This window comes from Sylvia atricapilla, chromosome 2 (assembly GCF_009819655.1).
Source record: "Sylvia atricapilla isolate bSylAtr1 chromosome 2, bSylAtr1.pri, whole genome shotgun sequence".
NCBI lineage: Eukaryota > Metazoa > Chordata > Aves > Passeriformes > Sylviidae > Sylvia > Sylvia atricapilla.
In genome coordinates, this window is record NC_089141.1 from 7,093,746 (window position 1) to 7,112,722 (window position 18,977).

An 18,977-nucleotide genomic window follows, 5' to 3' on the forward strand; every position below is an offset into this window, starting at 1 on the left:
ATCCTGTAGCAAACCAAAAGAGGTTACAGAAAAGGAAGTGGTAAATTGTACAATTGCTGCTATCAATGACACTTCAATTTAAAAGAAAATTCAGTATTCATGTAGAACTCATGAACCCAGGCTCCCTAGTATTGTTAACCATGTTTCATTATTTTGATAGTTACAAATATTCTCACAACATTTATTGTAAAAATGCTGAGCAACTTGGCTGTTGAGCATTCAGGAGTTCACATACAAGCCTCAGCAAGGCAAAGATGTTCAATCATCATAAGCATTTTCAGGAAAACAGCAGAAGATTTCAGTCTGTCATCTGACAGTCACTCAGGAATATTACACTTTCCCCTGTCAGCCTTCACTTACATAGTGCCTAACAAAAGAAAAATTATTCAGGTGAACTTTCAGGGGAAAATAAAATAAAACTATTACAGTTAATGTAACCAACTTTTTATGTATCCGCTAACTACGAGAAGGAACAAAACATAGAGAAGAGAAGGTTCAAGAGGTGTCCTGTAAATATATATATAAATTCTTGAAGAGAGAGTGTGAAGAGGGTGGAACCAAGCTTTATTTCGTGCTGCTGAGTGTCAGGACAAGAGGCAATGGGCACAAAGTAAAACAGAGGATGATGCAGTAGCTACTGAGAGACTAGCTGCTGAAAGCTTCAGCAAAGCAAAGGAGTTCATAAGGTATGTTCTTACCCTTGTAAACAATTACTGCCTATTGTATGACGAAAATCATTTTCCCCATTAAATGTCAGGAAACTTTTACTCTGCAGATGACTGAGCACAGGCATAACTTGTTCAAAGAGGTTGTGGAGTCTCTCTCCTTAGAGACACCAAAGAATTCTCTGGATTCTGTGTGGTGGGCTGCTGGCTCTTGGTGGCCCTGCTTGAGCAGTGGGGTTGGACCTCCAGAGGTCCTTTTCACCCTCAAGCATTCTGTAATTTTGTGATACACCTTAAAGGAGACATAGATGCTCCTCTCTATCAGTGATCAGTGCTATCTCTTGCATACTTGGAAAATGCCATCACTCCAAGGACTACACATTGTTTAAAATTTGGATAATGATAAAATAAATTGTGACACAAAATGAAATATTCCCTGGCAAAATTTGTCAACCAAACCAGAAGTGCCTCAGAGAGTGCTCTGAATTTCCTAGTGGAGGGGAATGATACCTTGTACTACAGCAACCTTTGCACTGTCAGATTTCTTTTTCCCAGATGCCTCAAGGTATATTTTGTTTCCTCTAGTAGGGTCAATTCTCATATAACCAAGTTTCTGCTTGGTAAACCAACATATTTATTCTATTGCATTTCAAACAAAAGCACTTATTTTGTAAGATTGTTCAGATTTATTTTTCTTTAATGCCTGAGGTGTCTTCCATTGCTCAGCACAATTTATATTTGCTGATCAAATTGGAAGCATTTAAGAAATAGTCTTAAAAATTATGAACTTAGAAGTAAAAACTATGAAAAGGAAGGTACTATAAATGTTAATTCATAAATATTTCTATGATAAAAGCCATATAAGTATATAAGAGAGGCAAAAGAAGAGGAATGAGAAAAAATATGCTGTGAAAGAATAAGACCTCTGTCACAGTAATTTAAAGAGGTAGATAATGTGACATCGTTGAGCTTATCAGCTTTTGAATTACATTATGATAGTAGCATAGTCTAGTGATAATATCTATATGTGTGAATCAAATGAAAATTAATTTCTGTATGAATTAGAACTGCTGAAGTTAGCCACCACAGTATAGAAAATGTAAAAAAAAAAAAATGCAAATTACAAAATTATGGACCTCAACAGGTTCATTTTTTTCTTATTTGACATGCTTTCATCTGTATCTGATAATATAATTTTACTTGAAAAAAATCTAAATAAAATTAAACCTACTATGTGTTATACTCAATATGTACATATGCTTATTTCTTCATATGGGGAAGATCAAGGAAATCAGGCCCATAGTGCTTTATATGTGTTACTGAGACAAAACTCAGCTCATGAAGGTGAGGAGATTCCACCATTCACAAGCAAGTGTAATCTAAAGCTGTGAATTGCCATTAAGAGACTTCCAAAATTCATTTCTGCACTTATTCAGGAAAGGAGGGAGAACAGCGTGCAAGCTGCTCTTGGACACATCCCTTGAGGAATAAACTGAAGTAACAGGATATTGGCTGTTCATTTTCTTTCCTTTCAGCTAGAAACATATTCTTTATAGAGATGCTGCATAATTCACAGGGCCAGTTATCTCACAAGTGATCTAAGGAGCAGTATCCCTGGAGGTTCTAGTCCAGTGTTCATCTTGGTAAGACTGGGAAGTTATCTGCTGTAGAGGAGAATCCCATAATTACAAAAGTATTTAGGTTGGAAAAGAACTCTGAGATCATTTGGTCCAACCTTTTGCCAACCACCCCTTGTCCACCAGACCATGGCACTGAATGTCACATCACTGTATGTATGTTTCTTGAACACCTCTGGAGATGGTCACCTCCCTGGCCAGTCTGTTCCAATGGTTAACAATTCTTTCTGGGAAGAAATTCTTTCTGATACCTATCCTGAACCTCCTCTGGCACAGACTGAAGCCTGTCACTTGTTACCTTGGAGTAGAGCCTGACCCCCATCTAGCCACCTCAGAGTGATAAGGTCTTCCTTGAGTCTCCTTTTCTCCAAGCTAAACATACCCAGCTTCCTTTAGCTGCTCCTCATAGGACTTACCTTCTGGACACTTCCCAGCTGTGTTGCCATTTTCTGGACACATCAGAGGAGGGAGGCCAGAAATGGTGTAAAGCAAGTTCACAAACCATTCTGTTTCAGAGCTAAATACTGAGAGCTGCTTGAGCTGTGATACTCATATCTAAAGGACTGCTTGTCACTCACATTTCACTTCTTAAACTTTGTTTTCATTTCAGTGTTGAAATTCTAAAATGGTGTTTAGGATGAACACTAGCATGCAGCAGCTGCAAGTTGTTAACATATGATCTCTTCCTGCTGTAAAAGCAGCAATCCTACAGAAGTGCTTACAAAATGCATAGACCAAATTACTTAAACAAAACATTCAATACATTCTCCAAACATTAGGGGGGAAATATATTCAAGAAATTATAAGATTACTTCTATATATATTTTATTGCTAAAAATAAGCCCCAAAGCACATTTGTAAATTGCTCACAAGTAGTTCTTTCATAATATCCATTGCTACAGGCATTGGTTAATTTTGCTCAAGTGTGTCTTCAGTTACCCAGCAGGAGAATATGGAAAAAATTCTGCCAGACATTTCTGAGAGGTGCAGATTGAAAAAAAAGAAATTGTGCAATAGGCACAACTTGCAATGCAAGAAATTCTGATAAAACAGGAATTTTTACACAGAGAGTAGTTCAACACTGAACTTTGAGTGAGCTGTGCTGTGACACTGGCTGGCAATGTTAGTAGGAAATACCCAGCCAAGTTACCTAGGTACAGTGAAATAATGGGAAATGGTTAGCAAAGAGTGAAGCAATGTAATGGCGAGGAAAATGGTAAGGAAAGAGAAGATATTCTGAATGATGGGGTTGTAGAAGAGAGCATCATCAAAGAAAGATAAATTAAAAGCAAAAATCAAAGAAAAAGATAAAAAGATACAGATTAAAAGGAAATTTTAGACAGCTGCAATCGAATAAAAAAATATAACAAATTAGGGTAATTAGTGACACAGCTAACTGATTTGGATAGGAATTAGAATTAATCAGAACCAGTTCAGTGATTTTCTAAAGATGAGGTCTCAGAACAAATGGGATGTGGCCTGGTGACCACTGAAATGACAGATAGATTGGCTGTGTCTTTGGGATGGAACAGAGACGTCTGCAATGCACAAATCTGGTTTGCTCAGATGAGGATCTTGCTGTAGCTACACAACTGCTGTACTTACATAAAGCTGATGTTATCCACTACTCTGTTTAGTTTTAATTTCACTTAACATTAAGCAAACAAAAAAAAAATCAATTCTATTTCCAATTTAAATGGTGTTATCAAGCTGAAAGAAAAGCTGAAGTATGATTTTTTTCTCTGACTCTTATATATGGCAATAAAGGCATGATTTAAAGAAAGAAAAATGTTTCCAAGACTCCATTTGCAAGTTTTCAAGTCCTTTTCATTAAAACTGCCTGTAAACCCAAAGACTTGCCCTACTACTGTCAATGGGATTTTTAAAATTTTCTTTCAATAATAAAAACCAAGTCCCTGTTCTGCAAAATGAGCTCTCTGTAATGTTATTTCAAAAGATCCCTACATTTGGGCAAATGTGGAGTGCTGCAAAATTTGCATCAGTTATTGTGCAGATTTAGGCGTGTTAGAAAATTACACTGCCACTTTTCTCATTATGTCCTAAGTGATTTACTGTCAATACTACTCAGAAATAACCAGTAATAGTTCTCACACTGTAATTTAACTGTAAGCAAAACTAGCTGAATATTTGCATAGTTGATCTATTTCATTTCCACATTTATTTTTTTTAGCTGAGACACCATTACACTGTGTTAAATACCTACTTCAATATAAAATATTGTTGGATTTTCTAATTTTTCTTTTTTTATTTCTTTTTTTTTTAATGGATCCCATATGCCATGCTTCTGACAAGGTAAGACTATTTTTCATTTCTCTAGTGACTAAACAAAACACCTGTGGAAAACAGCTCAAGTATTCTGAGAATTTCTTGAAACAAATTTACTATTAGATTATGTCAATTCACAAGAATTTTATTCTGTTCGAGTTTTCCAAAACCTTTCACATTTCTTTAATTTTCTATAAAAAGGTGACTGGAATTGAAATAGAGCCGATTCAAGGTTCATTTCCTGTATCACAAAGTCCCTACAGCAGCTGCTGAAATCTTCAGTAGTTCAAAGGAGTTCATAGGGTATGCCCTTACCCTTCCTTGTAAGCAATTACTGCCTATTGAATGATGATCTTTTTCCCCACTTCTTTGCTTCTTGTGTTTTACTGATTCACAAAACAACGTTCACCAAAATACATTGTTCCTCTATAGAGATCTTGACCTTATTCTAAACCTAAATCAACAGCTACTCAGCTCCTGCAGTCACACTAGGCCCAGAACTGCTTGGCTGTTCTGCTCCCACATGAAAATAGCTTTTTTTTTTTTTTTTTTTTTTTTTTTTTTTTTTTTTTTTTTTTTTTTTTTTTTTTTTAATTTATCACTCATCCTTTCTTAGCTGAATCTGTCTCCTGGATGAAAAACACCCCTCTTCATTTCAGCTGCCCCTGAAGCTCTTTGTTGAAGTATCCTTCTTCCTGCTGAAGTGTCTCCCTTTGTGAAACTTCATTCTCCTACACAGATGGATATGTCCTTTTCTAGTATGAAATGTAGGTGTACTTAAACACTTGGGCAGAGAAATTTCATGACACAATATATTCCTTAGATTCATGGTTCATGCTAGAAGTGCTGTAAAAATTCGTTTTGATCTTTAGTATCAGCACAAAGTTATCTTCACTTGACCCAGCACTGTCTTTATATTAAATATATATTTTTTAATTTCTCTTTTTAAAGTAAACTCTGGACTAAATGAATGTGAGAATGAACAATAGTGGGGCTGTTGCCTTTGATTTCCCTTGAGCTAGGACTCTCAGACACTTCTAGTGCCCCATGATTGAAATGTCTTTCTCATTTGCTCCTCTTACTCTTGCCTACAAAAACAAGGGGACAAGAAACACATTGCAGGTATGGTGCACTCTGAGCTGAGTCTACACAATCTCATTGTTGTCACAGAATGAAGAGGAAAACGTGGCCATTGCTAAAAATGTTCTGTTTGTAAGTATTTTTCCTTTGTGAAATCACAGGCCTTTGAAAAAGAAGGAGGGAAGGAGAAAGGGGGGAAAAAAACCCCTGAATTTCTTAGAACTTTAAGATCAGAGAGAAATGCAAGCAGTGTCTGTCCTGTTTTTTGGTTGTCTTCATTTGAAGATTGCAAAAAAGTCATCAGGAAAATAAATCCAGTGACAAGGGATATAAAAATGGCAAGTAAGGAATAATATACCACCTCGTATTAGACCAAAATGAAAGGCAGAAGCACAGGTCTATGTGTCAAAAGCTTCATGTAATTCCTTTATAACCTTTTGTGCCACCGTTTAAAGGAACAGATTTTCTTGTGATCTTTGCCTAGTATCTCACTAACACAACTACTGCAGGCTAAGTTAGGGTTTTAAGATCAATAGTTTCATAGATCCACTCTTCATTTCATACAAAATATTAAAAAATCAAAAATTCATTGCTATCATCAATTAAGGAAAAGAAAATTTGTGTGTAAGGTAAAGTTATTACACTGTAATATCAAATTTATTTTAAAAAGTTTTCTTCCTTTTTATTCCCAAATTCATCAAACACATACTCTTTTGAAGAGTATATTTCTTTTTATTCTGACAGCTCATCTGTGGATTTAAAATAATACCGAAATAAAGCTTTCTTGCAGTTCAGAAATTCTCTCATCTCTGTTTGAAATTACGTAACTGCCTCAATCAAAAAACCCTCTGGAAAATATGTGCCAAGAGATTTGTGTGTTTGCTATTCTGGTGAATAGATCAAATGTGCCACTCTCTGTATGTTTTCAAAATCTTCTTTCTTACAAGAGAAGTCACAGCATTCGCAGTACCTTTTTTACTGCGAACTAAAAAATAGCACCTCTCCTAACAACTCCATAACCAAGAGTCCCTATACACTGAAAAACACAAACTAGTTTGAATCAGGCCAATTCACAGCTTCTTTATTAAATACCACTTGTTTTCTTTTTTTTGTCCTCATCTACATTCACCTTAATGCTTCTAAATCATCATTGATTGGTGCTGTGAGGACTAGAAAAAGCTAATGAAACTAAATTAACATTCACCTGATAAAAATTAAGATAAAATTGAGATTGCTATTTACCCACTATCGGGTCTTGCTGAAGGCAGTTCCTGCTTTTTCAGAAAAACAGTCTACTCTTAAAGCAGTAATCCAGGAGGAACTTCTGGTCCAAAGATGTTATTCAATATGCTTTAGGTCATGCTGCAAACTCCTTTATTATTCATGGCAACTGCCTTGCTTGCTTTTGGCTTGATTTGTGGCTGTGCTCCAAGCCCAGAAAAAGCATTCAAGAGTGGAGTGTGAGAGGAGAGAGACAGTGTATGAAGGCATCAGACAGGAGAAAAGAAGCTGCAGCATACTCAAGAAGCAGAAATGCACTTTCAGCAGAGGCATTCCATGGACTTCCATGAGCGTGAACAAAGGCAGCCAGGAGAGTTACCAAGAAGAAGAGAGCCAGACCATCAGGTGTCTGCACTTTCAGCAATGGGAGGAGGAGAGGACAACCTGCAAATTCAGAAATTATAATGATGGCACAGCCTCAGAATACCTGGTTGATTTCTGTTAAATCTGCTGATCTTTCTGTACAGAAAGCTCACTTACCTAAGTCCATCAAATCCTGTTCTCAGCTTAGTTAACTGCAAACTTGTGCCTAAATTAGAGAACACCAGCAGGTCTTTGGGACAATAAACCTGCTATGTATTCAAAGAGTAACCAGGAAAACAAATAGGCAACCCTCTCCAGCATTGTTAGTGATTATATCCCTGTCCATCTTCTTCAACACAACCCTATTCACCCCTCTACTGCAAAGTGTACCTGGATGTGGCACATACTCACTGTTTTAAATGTAAAGACTTCTGTATTTCCTTACTGACAAGAGGGATTGCAAATTCCTCAGTGTGTTTCAAATCCCCACTGTAGCAGCTGCTAAGGTTTTATTATTTATGTTCCTGTTCAAACTCGGTGCAGCACATTGATGATTCTGTTACTGTTTCTTTTCTTCCACTGCAGCACAGAAGATATTTAATGATCCAATGAAGAAAAACACCTAAGAATTTATAGAGAATAATTATCTCACTGAAGAATAGTATCAATTCTCTAATAAGTCCTTCCTCCTCCACCTCACTCGTCTCCCTGAAAAAAAAAATCTTTTATCCACCTAGGCAGAGTAAAGCAAAGTGGAAAAGCTTTGTTGAAAGCATCTAGATAACGTCTATTATTCTATGAGAATAACTCTTGTGAAACAGACACCAGACACATACACTCAAAGTACTCATCTTAACAGAAAGTAGGTCATGGCTAACATAAAAGTAAATGCCTCAAAATAGTCATTTTAAGAGGGTGTGACAGCATGAGAAGTTAAAATATATCAATTCTAAGCAGTTATAAAAATTCACTTGTAACCAAATGTGTTTCAATAAGCTGTCTGTACCTAATATTTTATTTAAAGGGTAGCATTCTCAATATCTACCATAATTTATTTTTCCAAGAATAAAAAGGAGCTGCATATATAACAGCTGGGGGGAGATTTGTTTATCGTGTCTGTCAATAGATAATCTAAGTATACAGCTTTTTCCTGGGCGTAGACAGGAGGGGAGTTTTTCCTATTTCTACTTTCAAAAGCTTGTCTAAATCTATGTTCCTTTACAAAGCATTACCAAATAAATATGATGAAGCAGGTTTTCAGGAGTATAATTTTAAAGAGGAAGGTTGGTAATTTAAAGTCTGAAGGCATTACCTCACTGAATCATCTGAGTAAAGAACCAAATCAACATCTTACAAAAATGAGTCAGTTGAGTCTCTCTGATGTTCAGTCCTGTGTTTTCACTCTTTTCAGGTTACAATTGTACCAGTGAGACAGGAATGTGCTCTGACAGCCAGGAGAACAATTGTATTCAGGGATGCATTAAGCAAGGCATCACCAGCTGGGCAAGGGAGGGGATTGTCCCACTCTGCTTTGCACCTCACCACAAGTCCTGGGGCCAATTTCAGGTACCCTAATGAAAGATATAAAGCTGTTGGAGGAGGGAGACCGGGGTGGTGAAAAGTCTAGTGGGAAGACACGGGAAGAGCAGCTGAGGGAGCTGGAGCTGTTCAGCCTGGAGGAAGGGGGACTGAGGGGACACCTCACTGGGGGTGGCAGCTTCCTCACAAGGGGCAGAGGAGGGGCAGGCACTGATCTCTTCTCTCTGATGATCAGTGACAGGACCCAGGGGAACTGAAGCTGTGTCAGAGGAGGGGTAGGCTGGATATCAGGAGAAGGTTCTTCACCCAGAGGGTGGCTGGGCACTGGAAGGGGCTCCCCAGAGCAGTGGCCACAGCACCAAACCTGACAGAGCTCAAGAAGGTTTTGGACAACACTCTCAAGGCACATGGTAGGATTCCTGGGGCTGTCCTGTGCAGGGCCAGGAGTCAGACATTAATGATCTTGATGGGTTCTTTCCACTTCAGGATATTTTATAACTCTATGATTCTATGAATGTCAAAACAATGGTTTTATGTTTTAATATTAAACATTCCCAAAAGAAATTATCAGGATTACTAAGCAAATATTTTTTAAAAATAAAATAATCTCCAAATTAGGAAGCGATATTCCTCATTTCTCATTTAGATATTACCGTCTTTTTTCCAAAAGTTCATGAAAAAATTATTAATGGAAACATACATCATAGAAAGAATTGGCTGAGCAATTATTGAAAACAAGCAGAAGTCAGTCAAAGTCTTGCTTTTTATTCACAAAAAACTAAAGAGTGCATGAATATTGTGTTAAATCTTACTTTTTATGCCTAATTAATGAGCACTTGTAGAGTTCCTTCATTTTACAGTTTTCACAGAGACATATCATAATTGATAAACCCTTAGCAGCTTCTGGAAACTACATCCAGCATGTTTGCTATAGCTTCCCCTAACCACAACTGGGATATAATCCACTATTATCTTGGTGACAAGGCTATAATTCATTTCATACATCACTATTCATTAAAATAATATGTACCTGTGCTCTGGTTTTGTATCACTTCAAAGCTCAACTACCAACAAATTCATGGTCAATTAGTTTGACTGGATGATAACAGTTGGAAAAATACATAGGTTTCTCACCTTCCCCTATTTTGTATGTACATGAAATCAGAAGCTCATAAATCAATTACAGTACAGTGAACTAGTTGTAGTTCTTCATTCCTTTCATTTAGTGGAAGAAGTCATGTCATTTTCTCTTAGCTTGATCACAAAAAAAAAAAAAAAAAAAAAAAAAGAAACAATTAATTTCTTTGTTTAGACTGGCAAATGCTGAAGAAACTCAGAATTAAATGCAATGAGATTTTAAGTTAGTACATATTTCTCTGGGAACTGTAGGAGTGAACTGAAGATCCTTTACTGTGTAAAGTGTATACTCACAAGACTGATGCTTCATGCTCATGTTGCTTTTTTCCTAAAGTGGTGTGGACTTTTTGTTGGTAAAAACAAAACAAAAACAGAAACAACAACAAATTACAATCGAGAAAAACATCATTTTTTTACTCCTTATAGATATACGCTTGTGAAGTATTAACAAAAAATAATCTTGGTTGTCTCACATCTGTCTTTGTGTCATTTGGTTAGCTCATATGTTTCATACAGAATAAGTCTAATTTTTTTTAGCGTGCACAGGTGGAGTTAGTGCTGGTCTGCCTCATATTTCAGAGCAAGTTTACTTCTACAATTGGCAATGGTTGCACATGCAAACAAATACTGTACTCAGGGGGGAACCTTAGAGTCCAAGACATCTGCTGAGCAACAGCTACACATAAACACTGATCAGTGAACAGAATCTTAAGTCACACAAAGGGCAACAGATGATCCAATAAGTAAAAAAACTGGTTAACAAAACAGCTTGAGCCAAACTCAAACTTTCTCTTGAATGCAGCAATGTACTTCCTACAGGGAAAATTTGTCCAGGATGAAAAGTGTCTCTTTAAAAAGTGCACCTTATTAATCTGTGATCTTACATTATGAGTCCTTAGATAGCTCCTCCTGTAAAAACTGTAGTTTTTGTAATAAATTTTGGAAGAGCTTTATTTGACAGAGAAGGCTAACACAGAGGGATCCATCCAGATATCTTTATACAAGTGGAAAACAGTAAGTTGGGTTTCTTTTCCATTAAGCATTCTCATTCCCAGTCCACTTTCTCTGCTCTTCTAAAACGACAGTATTCAGAAGGCGCACTCACTTGTTCCAAAGGTTCATTCAAATCAATTTTCATTTAAAATTTTGCATCTATATAAGAAAACCAAGCTTAGTTTATGGGTTGCTGGCAGAGACTAATACAAGTATAGAAAACAAGACCAAAACCAAACATACAAAAAGAAAACCAGCAAAAAATCACAGCCATGGTGGTTTAGTTGAGTACAAAATATGCTGAAGTAGCTTTAGGGAACAGGACACAATCTTTTTCTTTTTTTTTTTATCAAACCAGGTTCTGAAGGTATCTCAATATTCTCTGTAAAGTCATGTTAAGTATTCACAGAAGTCATTACAAACTCAGATTCCTCAGAAGACTTTGTGCTTTAAATTTTTTTTAATTTTTCATCTATTACCAGAGACAAGGCAAACATTTAAAAAGGTGATTGTCTAGGACTTAATGGTTAAATTTAATGAAAACAAGGGGAAAAAAGTCAAAAATACTATCTCAGAAACTTTGATTAGAATTGTGTTCTCTGTTAGTTCAGAACTAATTTGCTTGATGTTATACCACAACAGAGGTTGGATTATTTGAATGTCTGTTGCTCATGAGCAGTTTTTCTACAACACAGACAGCATCATAACATATCATATCATGCCTCACTGAAAGAGAGTAGGTTTAACTAGATGTTAGGAACAAATTCTTCACATTGAGAGTGGTGAGGCTCTGGCACAGGTTGCCCAGGGAAGTGTTGGATGCCCCATCCCTGGAAATGTATATGGCCAAGTTCTGTGGAGCTCTGAGCAAACCTTGTCTAGTGTAAAGTGTCGCCGCACATTTAAGGGAGATTGGAACAAGGTGACTTTTAAGGTCTGTTTCAACCCAGGCCATTCTATAATTCTATGATTTTTCAAAGAAGAGAGCAAACTATACCCTTATAAACAAAATAATATGCCTATATATCTTGAGTCCTTGGAGAGAACACTGCTGTCTCATGAATATTCCCCATGAATCATGCTGGCTTGGATGCTAATTAAAGCTGAACAATTTTTGAAATAAAAGGTGTTTAGATATTTCATTAAACAAGTCTGTGTTGTAGAAAATATCTGATTTTCCTCATATAGGAGTCACGGAAGCAATACTCCTTTCATGGAAACACACAATCCTTTAGATGTCATTGAGCTGAGCCTGAATAAGGATTGGAGGGCTAGAGTAAGACTGAAGCATCACATTATTAAAAAGGAATTTTTTTTTCTGAGGGGTCACAAGACAAGAACTCACTAAGGAAGGATCAGGATTCAAAATGTCAATTTGAACAATGAGAATGGTATTTATGTAATTGTAAGACTTGTTAAGAATTGTATCTAATATCCATCTGTGCACATGGTTGAGAAGACCTGATTTTAAAGTAAGTAATTAATTTAGAGTAAAGATTTTCATCATCTGTGTATGCAGCCTGGCAGTGATGGTTTGAGGATAACTGCACATGCTTTTTCCGACTGGGAACTTTAGAAAATGTGACAAAAAGGTTATTAGAGCCATCACTTACATCTTCCCATTCCTTCCCCATACCTCTGTTAGTATGACCTACTGCAGGATTTGATGAGGAACTCTCACAGGTGCAGAAAAGGAAGAGAGAAGCAAAATCAAAATCTAAACCTTAGATAGACAGAAATGGTTGTCTAACTATATCACTGTCTCTTAAACAAACGTCCAGAGAGTTTTTCTCTGATTCTGTCCAGAAGGACAGTTCTTCAGCCAAATGTCTCAACCATAGTCAATTATTAGCACAAATTATGAACACAGTCATTGTTTCATTGCACTGATATGTCCAACAAATCAACAAAACCTGAAAAAAGCTTTTAAAAATACATCTTTTGGGTTCTGTCTAACTCAGAAACAGAAAATCAGTAATAGCCATAAAATGTCTTCCTAAAAATAAGCTAAAAGCCTGAGGCAATAATGTAACAAGAAATGTTCTTGCAGCAGCATGGGTTTCTGGGGGAGGAAGTAAAGATTTTTAAATATTTCAAGGTGATTCTTCAAGGGAAATACCTCATACTTCTGTGATCTCCAAGGCATAGTACAAAAAAAATGAACTTACAAGAAAAAAAAAATTAAATTTAAAGGTTGGCTTGTCAGTGCCAAAAAAGCAAATGATGGGTGTTTATATACTTAGTCCAAAGAGACCTTTAATCTTGATAGTGCATCTGGCAATTTATATATGAATTTAAAGTTTAATTTTAACCTACCAGATTTGATTGGCTTGCCGGCCTCAGATAAAAAAAAAAAAAAAAAAAAAAAAAAAAAAAAAAAAAAAAAAAAAAAAAAAAAAAAAAAAAAAAAAAAAAGCCGAATTCTCCCACACCCTTAGAAGCCTTAGAAGCTACTGGGTCTAAGAAAGGGCACCCTGCCAGTTATGGCTATCATCATTTCAGGTCCTGCCCTCTCACGTAGATTACACTAAGAAAATCCAGCTTTGGAAATGTTCAGGATCTAAGAGGGATAAGATTTTCAGATAGCTTGACTGACAGCATCTCCTGCAGCGCTACAGGGAGGTGGTGGGCTACTGCAGAGAGTCTCAAAATGATGCTTTTTGTACTCCTCAGTGTCATTTCTCACACACCCAAATCACAGCTGTCACTGCTACCTTGTCTTCTCCTCTTCAGTCGGTTCTGAGCTGCACATCCTTTACTTTGGCTCTGCCATGACAACTGATGGATAATCCCCCATCTCACTTAGTCTACAAGGAGGTTCACTTGTGTCTTTTGAGGAGAGATGACAACTGACACAGCTGTGTCATGAGGAGAAAGGCCAGTGAAAGCAGAACCTTGCTGAATGAACAGCTAAAAAGCAAAACAACTTCTAACCCCATGCATTATAATAGAAGAAAAGTAGTACTTCTGTATTTGGAAAATGACTGGTTTTATCTCAAGAACAATTTATCAACAAAATTAAGGCAGAGCACTTGCAATCATGCAAATAGAACCACACATTCTTACAACCATAGTTCCCAAAGTCATTATTTCATAGAATCATAAAATAATAGAACAGCCTCAGCTGTAAGGCACCTTAAAGATTATCTCACTTCAACCCCCTGCCATAAGCAGGGCCACCTTTCACTAGACCAGATTGCTCAGAGCCCCATCCAGCCTGGTCTTGGACAATTCCAGTCATGGGGACAGTGTTTCACCTCCCTCACAGGAAAGAATCTCTTCCTAATATCTCATCTAAACTTCCTCTCTGTCAGTTTAACAACATTCCCCCTTGTCCTGTCATTCCAGATTCTTATAAATAGTCTCTCTCCATCTTTCCTGTGCTCACTTCAGGCGCTGTAAGGTCACAATTTGGTCACCTCAGAGCCTTCTCTGTTCCAGGCTGAACCATCCCAGTTCTCTCAGCCTTTCCTCAGAGCAGAGCTGCTCCATCCCTCTGATCCCCTTGGTGCCTGCTGTGGCCTGGCTCCAGCAGGTCCCTGTCCTTGCTGTGCTGGGAGCCCAGAGCTGGGTGCAGCCCTGCAGGTGGGGTCTCAGCAGAGGGGCAGAGGGGCAGAATCCCCTCCCTGCCCTGCTGCCCACGGGGCTCTGGGTGCAGCCCAGCACACGGGGTGTCTGGGCTCCCAGCACACGGCCGGGCCATGGCCAGCCTCTCACCCACCAGCACCCCCAAGTCCTTCTCCCAGGGCTGCTCTGGCTCTGCTCATCCCCAGCCTGGACTGCTTCTGGGGATGCCCTGACCCAGGTGCAGCATCTTGGGCTTGGTCTGTAAAACCTCATGAGATTCCCATGGGCCACTTCCTGAGCCTGTCCAGCTCCCTCTGGATCCCCCTTTCCATCCCACGTTACCCACATCACTCAGTTTAGTGTCACCTGCAAACTCTCTCAGTGGTGCACTCAATTCCTTTGTCTGTGTCAATTAGTGAAGGCATTAATTAAATAACACTGATCCCAGAAGAGACCCCAGAGGGACACCACAGGTCACTGATGTCCATCAGAACTCAGCTGTTGACTGACCATCTGGATGGCACTGTCTAATCGATTTCTTATCCATCTAACAATCTACCCACCAAACCTATGTCTCTGCAGTTTAAGAGAAGGATGCTGTCAGGGACCACACGAACCAGCAAAAGTACTTGTGTGATTTTACCTACGCTGAATTAATTTTAATTAATGACTCACCTCCATCATGCTAAGAATCCATGTGACTGTGAGCAAGAACATAGCCAAATTACCCCAAACATGTATCAAATAGTGGGCAGAGGGAACAAATTCCTGATTATCAGGCTTTGCTGGAGTTCTATCCAGACTGTGACTACATGGAGGTGTACAGCAGGAGGGTAATGAAGAAGATATGGATTCAAACACTCTCTTGAGCACAGGAGGAGGGGTAGAAGGCTGCATATTTGTAATACTTTTGGTAAATATTTTCTCAATTTTGCTAGAATATTCTGCACCACTTCTGCCAAATTGTATTTATAAATAATTTATTTCTTATAACTAACATGTCAAGATATTGATTTTTTTTTGTATATTCAATAAAACTGTATATAAGCTGCACAGAAGAAGTCTGTAACAACTTAGGCCTTTCTGGTGACTAGTTAACAATCATCAGCCAAGGCATTTATTGTAGAAAAGAGCACAACCATACGTTAAAGACTAGAAGTGACCATCATGTCTATACAAATTCTTCCAGTTTTTTTTTATATTCATGAATAATAATGTATGCCATTTTCCCAGTCTTAGATTATATAGGTCTGAATTTTAACCATTGAGCTTTTTTTTATATATTTCTTTATTTTAGTTAATTCAAGCATCCTGTTCCATTAGAAATCTTCTAAATTACTGATGAGTCTACTAAATTACCTTTTAAACCTTCTTCTGGATAAACTAGCAGAATAGTAAATGTTAAGAACACATGTAGGTTTGCCAGGTGGCTTAAGGGAGATAGAACTCCACCTTCATGTCTCTCATTAGCTCTACTCTGTGTAATGTAAATTTTCTAATCAGATGAAGTGGTCCAGAATTGCATAGTTCTCCCATTCAGACATTATCTAAATGCATGCAGCTCAGAATAATTTAATGTATCTAATGCATTTCATCTAAAACACTGCATAATTTTAATACTTTTTTTTTCATTACCTCAGAAGCTCTGTTGTCTTCAAAAGATTTTTAAATTAAACCAATTTAAAAACAAGATTATCTCATTTAGTGTCATTTCTGGAAATCAACTTCACCCTTGATTTTGACCAGTAGGCTAGCATGGGAAGTCAAAGTAAAATCAGAAGTGGAATTATAATAAAGTCAGGTTTTTTTAAGTGTAGGTTGTAATTCTGGGATGTGCTCCATCATGCTTTTAACAGTTTGATATCCAAATTCCTTTATGATCATTTCTTAAAACACATCCTTGCCTCGTTTTGTGTTTTCACTGACTGATTCCACACTTCTCCAGAAGGAGAATGCCATGTTAACAGACAATATGGAGTAACAAACACTGCTGAACTACGATAGGGATGTGCATTTAATCCTTAGGAAAGAGTGACTTGCCTTTTCCTCAGTCTCCATGGTTTTGTTTCCTTGCTTCTAGGGGAGGTGCAAATTTTCTGAGGAACAAGGAGGGTTTATTTACCCAGAACCATCTGGAAATTGCAATCCTGATAAACCTAAGTGCACAGGTAACTAATTTTGCTGTTGAGACATATCTGGCTTGTGGAAAAACAGATTATGTTCAAAGTGCTGAGAGCAGAGAGGGATGGAATGGTTAAAAAGCATGCAGGTACTGTTAATGGTCTCAAAAGGTGAAGGTCCTAGTGTGTGAAACACACATATGTATATTCCAGTTTACTGAGCAAAGTTTAATCCCTCTGTTCAATGAGAAATATGTTGTGTTTTCCCATGCATCTTCTTTGGCGTGTTTGGTTTTACTCCACAATCCATCCTAAAGCACATTTTGTTGGAGGGGAGGACATAGAAGGAAAGTTATTATTCATTTTATGATTAATAACAGAAGTTTAATGGAGGGAAAAACAACAACAAAAATGAGGTGGAACAATGATTGCTACTTCTTAACCACAGGTTCTCTGGTCTGTACTGGACTTTTAAGAAGCTTTGTCAACAAATACTGCATCATGAATTATTCATTTTATCAGCTCTATTAATTCCATTACAACGGTAAGACATCCCTAGGGACTGAGACTCAATTCTCCTTCTGTCTACTGGCATCACAAGGAAATCTAAAGGAGAGACTGAAAATGGCCCTACCATTCATCACATTTTGTTTGGCACATTCAGAAGAGCACATTATTTATACATGAAGATTAAATATGCATTTATTTGTCACAAGCAAGGATAAAATGATTAATATGACTTCTGAAAACCAAAAAGAGTTTACAAGGGAAATGAGCAATCCAGAATTGCAAAGTCACAATTAACTTTTCAGTTATACAACAAAATGATGGTATAATGGGTAATTTTGCTGCATAACTGAAGAGATAGTGGGTTTGCATCACAAAGCCTCTTCAGATCAAAGTGTGATAATGCATTAGGACATTATATCAGATAAAAAGCCTCAAGAAATATAACCACATCTTACATTAGTATTTTTTTTTTTAAATCAAAGTGTATTTTAAAAATATTTGTGTTCCTATGCAGTTTGGAAGACAGAGAGATACCTATCTCAGCATCAGGAAAAAAGTGGTATCATAACAGGCAAGGACTCGTCACTTGTACAAATAATCCTAAAGGAAGCCACTGCTTACTAAAACACCTGTGGAGATCTCTTTTCCAGACTCCATGGAAAAGAGAAATTAAGTGGATGAGACTGGACATGAGAGGTATCAGTGAAGGTAGGGATACTTTTCGAATTTGAAAGACCATATTCTATAATTCAGTTGTATTTCTCTTGAGGCATCAAGAGAGCTTTTGGAGAATGGAGGCAGCAGCAGAGGATTGACCATGAGAGAAGAGCACGATGTGGTGAGGGCTGCATGGCAGTGTCCTCCACTGCAGATTTCATGCTTAGATCACTGGACAATCACTAGAAACTTCATTCCTCCTCATGAAGCACCGTGGGTGAATACAGTGTTCCTGTTGCCAAATCCATGTCACTCTGGGCAGAGGTACCAGCTTTTGAAAAGCAAATCACTGATAATTAAGTATATTTAATTGACTGGCATTATTTCTTTCTCCACATAGATGAAGTTCCCTATCATCATATAAAGCTGGAGCACAGACTACAGATACAAGTCAGAGGAGTAACCATATGATTTAAAAACATTGAAAACACATTGCATTTCATTTGTTTCCTTTAAGCCTGACTTTAAGGAACATGAGGAACATTTAAGAGTATAAATTTATCACATCAATTTAAGCACAAAGAGGTTTCAGAAAAGAAGCGTTTCTAGGAGTATGAATGTCCAGAGCCTCTCAGGGGGTTGTTTTGTGCCTCTCTGAACTTTCCCCTTGCTCAATCCACAAGGCCTGGCACACTGCAGGCAAGGAACTGGTATTTCAGCACTGAGGCTCTACTACACGTGCCCAAAAAAGGGATATTTAGATGCTGAAATAGAATTGCCTAAGTTCAGTATTTCAGGACTGTTGTGAGAAGCTGGCAGTGTTAAGAATCCAAATTTGCAGCTAAAACACCTAGAGCCTAAATGCTAGCTAAGACACTGGAGAAAAACATGGCACAAAATAGCTACACAAAATGCAGCAATCAGGGACTTCCCTCATTTATTTTTAAGAAGAGATTTGCAGTGCTACTTTAATTTGTCCTTCTAAAGAGTAGAATTCCTGAAGTGGAAATATCCTGATCCTTGGGGAGTATTCCTTTAAGAGGAAATCTCTGAAAACAGATCTCCCCTGTTCCCAATGGGAATCTGAGACAAGTATCTTCTCCAAATTTGGAACAATTAATTTTGGAGATATTGACCAGAGTAAGTCAATGTTATCAAGTCCTCCCAACATAGCTGCACTCCTGTGTCGGTGACATAAAGAG

At 37.6% G+C, this 18,977-nt stretch overlaps 1 long non-coding RNA gene across 2 annotated transcripts in view; it reads left to right on the plus strand.

The window, feature by feature from the left end:
- The window catches only part of LOC136373693 (uncharacterized), a 498,676-nt gene extending 485,339 nt beyond the window's left edge, over positions 1-13,337 (plus strand). For both annotated transcript variants that reach the window (XR_010745708.1, XR_010745707.1), the window contains exon 3: positions 13,265-13,337. This is a non-coding gene — a long non-coding RNA (uncharacterized lncRNA). The remainder of the gene's footprint in view (positions 1-13,264) is intronic.
- The last annotated feature ends 5,640 nt before the right edge of the window (positions 13,338-18,977 follow it).